Here is a 6000-nt window from a genome sequence, read left to right as displayed (position 1 = left end):
TTACTCTTCTGAGTGTCTATAACTTGCCAACCACAAGGACTAAAAGTCAGCCTCCAATATGGTGCCATACCCTGAGGTCACCAGCCAGCCACCTAGGGCAGGATGATTGTTCTGGACCACTTCCATCATGAAAGCAAAATTCTTTACTCTCACTAGTGTAGTCATTTACTCTAGTTATGGATTTGCCTCACCTGCTAGACTTTTAACTCTGTGGCTACTTAAGAAACCACTTCAAAACTTAGTGGCTTAACAAAACAGTCATTTTATTATCTTTCATGATTGTGTGGTTGACTGCTCCAGTGGGTAATACTTCTGTTCCATGTACTGTCACTTAATACTTTTGTCATTGGGCATCTCAACAAGGCTGGAATATCTAAGATGTATACCACTTACAGGTGGTAGATATCTTGAAAGCTGGGGTCTGCTCTCAGGCTGGGCTTTTCTGTCCAAGTTGGATCAAATTATTGCCTCATCATCTGGCCTTTCCACGCAGCCTCTCCACAAAGGTAGCCAGATTGCTTAGATGACAGATCAAGACAAAAAGAAAAAGGTTACCAGGTTTTCTTGAGGTTTAGATACAGAACTACTTCAGTTTGTTTAAAGTAATTACATGGCCAGCATAGTTGTAGGAAAAGGGAAAATAAACCGTGCCTCTAAACGGGAGTAAAAAGCAAGAAACAAAAACAAAAAATGACATCTTTAATCTACCACAGGGAGAAAGGCATTCAAGGTAGAACAAACAACATTTAGGCAGGAAAGACGCACATCGTGTTTATGAGGAGATATGCGGGGAGTGGACAGAAAAGAATCGTATGAGTTGAGGCTAGCCCAGAAAAATACATGGTTTTGCAAGCCTCACTGAGGCAGTGGGACTTCATTATAAATGATATGGAAAGAGGCCATCCAGTGATTTTAGATAGGGAGATTAAATGAATAGATTTTTCACTTTTGACAGGTCATGCTGGTTAGAATAGAAAGTGGTTTGGCAGGGAGCAGAAGTGGAGGTGGAAAGATCATTGAGTACGCTGCTGTCACACTGTGGGATACAGGCGGGGTTACTTGGAATCAGGTGGGGACGTGGCAATGGAGGAAATCATTCTGCTTCCAAAGATATTTAAGAGAGAGAATCAACAGAGCATTATGTTTGATTAAATGTGGGTATACCAACCTCTGGCTTAAATCACTAGGTGGACGATAATGTCCATTATCAAGACAGAAAACCTGCAGAAGTAGGTTTAGGGGGAATAATTATTACTTCTATTTTGGATGTATTGAGTTTTAGTTCCTCTGAGATATTTAGATGAAAATGTTGAGCAGACAGTAGGCTATTTGGGTGTGGAACCCAAAAGAGATCTCTGGGGGTACAGAGTTGGTAAAATCAAGCACTGATGAGAATGGCAGAAAAAATTATGGATGAGAATGCCTCCCATAGGGACAATGCAGAGTAAAAAGGGAAAAAAATGGTTTACTATCTATCCCCTGGGAGCCTAATCATTTAGAAGTTTAGTGAGAGAGGAATTTCATAGATGCTTAAAGAGCAAAAGCCATGGAGATCAAGGAAAGCTCCAAGGGTATGTGATGCCATAAATAGGAAAGAAGAAAGTGGTGTAAGAATATGAGTCTTAGAAAACCCAAAGAAAGGTTTTTGGGAAAAGGATCAGGTTGTGAAAGCAGAAGTACAGACAATTACCAGTTGAGAATTGGATAAGTAACTGCTACTAGCAGCGCCAAGAACTTTAAACGTGACATTGTATCTTACATGTGCACCAACAAGTTTACCTCCAACAGTTTCATGGATGCCAGCAGAAGACATGAAACTCTTAGGCAAAGCTAGACACCATGACTATCCCCACAATTGCATCAATTCCCCAAGCCCCAATTCCCACAGGTCAATGAGATAACGGCTGGGTGACACCACTGCCATGGTGAATTTTGTTATAGGAAAGGAGTCCTGAGTTTGGATTACCCAAATTTCAGTGGACAGTAAGCATGTTTGTTCTTTGCTCTGAAGCGAGAGGCTATCTCTATCGTCCAAGATTATTCGCTAAACAACCATCTTTGGAAAGATAGTCTGCAACAAAAAGCTCTGTTCACAAGACATTCAGAAACACGAAAGACGGTCGAGAATAGTCTCCCAATAAAGGAAGTCCAAGAAATGGATCATTGGCAGAGTAAAACAGGCTTACAGATCGTTTCATCTTGATAGTATGCTAAAGGTTTGTGGATATTTGGGCTTAATAGAATTCAGACATCCAGAATATCTAATAGAAGTTCCCCCAATTAGAATGTTCACTCAAGTAATTTAGTTTCTGTTTGTTCACAGGGATTGTCAGCTATAGTGAAAATATCAATGACTGCTTTCTGGAAGTGAAAACAATCCTTCAAAATATGTGAGGGTTGTTTTTTGTTTTTTGTTTGTTTTTTTTTTTTTTTGGTGTGCTTTGCATTCATTTAAGTAGGAATGCACTATGACTCTCATTCTTTTTCTGACTTTTTTCAGTCAAAAATATTTTTTAAATAAACAAACAACACAGAGGCCTATGTGTCTTGTGTCTTAGCCTGGGTTGTCTGGAAAGAGAGCCTGAGACAAAGGCTTCTGGGCAGATGTGTATCTGGGAATGATCCCAGGGTGCTGGTGGGAGGAAGAGAAAGGGTAAGCAGAGGAAGAAGCAAGGCTGGTCCATGAGCCTGTTACCTCCACATCTACCTGTGACGGGCCCTTGATTCCTCCAGACTTCCTTAGAAGTTGTATGAAATGCATCTCAGGATCTTCTGCCCATGAGATCAAAGTGGAAGTGTTTATTTATCTATGGGCTTTTGTCCTCCTTTGGCCAAGTGGGGACCTTCAGGCACTAATCTCTCAGTACTTGCGGGATGCACCTGCATCATGCTGGAAATGAATACCTGTTGGGTTGTATAATGCAGTGCTAGTGGTTAAGAGCATACATTTTGATGGAAGACTGCCTGTAATCAATGAATGGATTTTACTGCATCTAAATTAAGGTTTATATTTAATAAAGGTTACCAAATGGGTGATCAACTGGTAGAAAATATTTCCAATATCTGCAGTGAAGAGGGGGTTAATATAACTTCTCAGAGCAGCAGGAAAAGGTAAGCTAACCAATAGACACACAGGAAAAGTTATGATAATACAATTTACAGAAGGAGAAATGTAACGGCTCAGAAATATTAAAAGAGAAGCTCTACTGAAGTAATGATCAACAACATTCAACCGAAAACAATCAACTATCACTTTAAGCCCATTAGATTGATAAAAATTTGAAAATCAGAATATACAAATGGTGCAGACACGGAGAAACTAGAACCACAAGCAGTGTTGATGGGATAAAAAGGATGCAGCCTTCTAGAAAGACTGGTGCTTAGGTAAATTAAATACATTTGTGTATATGATACTCTTTAGCACTCCCTCTTCTTGAATAGGGACCAGAGCAAATCTCTCACGATTTCATAAAGAGCTGTGTATGAACAAGACTATTCTTTGGGTATGTGGGACTCTAGCAAATATTTTTGGCAGAATTCGGATCTGTATGTACAATCCGATCAGAAAATACATTTAAAACCTCAGGTGTCTACATGAGAACAGTGGCTTATTAATGATAGTTTGGAATGATAAGTACAGAAGAGGTTCTCAAATATTTCTTGTTTGTCTAATTAGTGCATGTGAACATTTGTCATACTGTCTAGGTACCATCTCTTCTAGTTCAGATCCAATAATTATCTCTTCATGTTCATTATTGTCAAACATGCTATTTCAGTCTATTTCACATCTGCTATGAGAAAAAGGAAAAGATTGATATTATTTATAATTCCATGACTCTTAATCACTTAAAAGTAATTTTATTGAAATCACTGTTTTTTTGAAATAAGATAGATCTTTAGATAATAATATATAATATAATTAATTATATTATATATTATGTAATATATATCATGTTATATTCTATATTATATGATATACTATATATTATATATTGTATATTATATATTGTATATTATATAGTATATGACGTACTATATATTATATAGTATATCATAATCATATCATATATAATCATATGATTATATGATATATTATATATTATGGTTATATTATATGATATATAATATATAATATATGTGATATATTGTATAGGTCATATATATTATATCTATAATATAATATAGAAATTTAGAAGAGGGATATTGCTGCCCTCCAAAGCCCAAACCATTGATATCTTTCATTCTGTTTATTTCTCCTGCTTATGTATTGTTTGTGTCTGACTTGCTTGCTGGAAATATTGCTTGTTGTGGTTGAGGGAATAGAACAGAAGATATAGATCTTCTTGCCTGTGCAGTTACATAATTTCAATTATTTAATGCTGGTTACATCATGACTCAGAACACTATGTCATTAGTTTTGCATTCATTCATCCAAGAATACTGGTATCCAATAGCTATATCAAAGGTTTTCCTCTGCTGGATTGATAATGTCCACAAATTCCAGTCTTAGATTATGCAGGACAACATGAATGATAATTAGTTCTCTTTTCGTGTTCAAGTGAAGTTAAAGTTGTTGAACGAAAGCATGGAATGACACGTCATTACTTCTCATCTTTTTGGGTCTAATCACTGTGTTCCTATGATGTGATTTCTTTCAATGTTGACTACACCTCTGTCTTCCACACACTGCCCACAGTGGAAGGAGGCCAGTGGCCCATGGGCTGAGAGAGAAGACCAGTATCTTTTTCTCAAGGTATGTCTGTCCTTCATCAGTCACTGCTTAGGACCAGACACAGAGAGCAGGATGTCAACCTATTGATTGTAGGCAAGAGGAAATATAGACAGAAAAAGCCTGTTAGAATTCTGTATCAACAGTTTATAAAGGTCTCAAATGCCCTCGGAGGAGATTGGAATTGCCAACCATGAGCACTACCTGATATGCAGAGCCCCCAGCGGATGGAGAGACCGTTCTGGGTGCCAGCAGTGGGGAGAGGCATCTGGGTTCACATGCCCCAGGAAGAATGAGTACAGGAGCTCTTAAGGGCAACTGGTCAACCTCACAGGCAAAATAGAGAGTCAGAAAGAGCCTCAAAAGGAAGAAAGGGGAACTGGGATCCACACAAGTCATGGTCCAGTCTCAGGTCACCAACCTTGATACGTTGCTGACCTGGTTGGTCCCAAGCACCATAGGAAGACATAGGGCGTTCTGGAGTCTGGATGCCAGGACAGGAACTCCTGGACCTGTATCTAAGGGCATTACTGTGTGGGAGGACCCTCACCACAGTTACGGGTTCACAGGGCTACAAGCAGTCTGAGACTTTGTAAGCAAAATGTGGTATATGCAAACAATGAAATATAAAGTGGCCCAAATAGTAACAGATTCACATTCAGTAGCCTAGTGTATCAGACACCCATTGAGTATCACTCCCATGTTTTTTTTTTTTTTTTTTTTTTTTTTTTTTTTTTTGATCCATCCCAAGAAAAACTTTAGTCACTGCCGTGGCAACCACTTTCACATACACATCAAGGAAATGTTCCCAGGTGCTACTTGGCAGTTCCTAATCTTGGCCCATACAAACAAAACAAAACAAAAACTGTTTCCTCCCTGGGGCTTCTCTGAAGCTGTGGTAGGAAGTTTCTACAGAATAACTCCCAGCATGATGCAGGTGCATCCCCAAAGTACTGAGAGATTAGTGCCCGAAGGACCCCACTTGGCCAAAGGAGAACCATAGATAAATAAATACTTCCACTTTGATCCCATGGGCAGAAGACCCTGAGATGCATTTCATACAACTCCTAAGAAAGTCCAGAGGAATCAAGGTCCCATCACAGATAGGGCCCATCACTTTGGATAACAGGCTCATGGGCCAGCCTTGCCTCTTCCTCTGCTTACTCTTTCTGTTCCTCCCACCAGCACCCTGGGATCATTCCCAGATACGCATCTGCACAGAAGCTTTTGTCTCAGGCTCTCTTTCCGGACAACCTGAACTAAAACATAAC

General features: G+C 39.1%; 1 long non-coding RNA gene across 1 annotated transcript in view; it reads right to left on the bottom strand.

Moving 5' to 3' along the window:
* Window positions 1-393: 393 nt before the first annotated feature.
* Window positions 394-6000, bottom strand: part of LOC139356122 (uncharacterized) — a 30016-nt gene continuing 24409 nt past the window's right edge. The window contains exon 2 of the long non-coding RNA XR_011607518.1: window positions 394-518. This is a non-coding gene — a long non-coding RNA (uncharacterized lncRNA). The remainder of the gene's footprint in view (window positions 519-6000) is intronic.

The sequence above is a fragment of the Macaca nemestrina genome, chromosome 9, assembly GCF_043159975.1.
Source record: "Macaca nemestrina isolate mMacNem1 chromosome 9, mMacNem.hap1, whole genome shotgun sequence".
NCBI lineage: Eukaryota > Metazoa > Chordata > Mammalia > Primates > Cercopithecidae > Macaca > Macaca nemestrina.
This window is presented reverse-complemented; position numbering and strand designations above follow the sequence as displayed.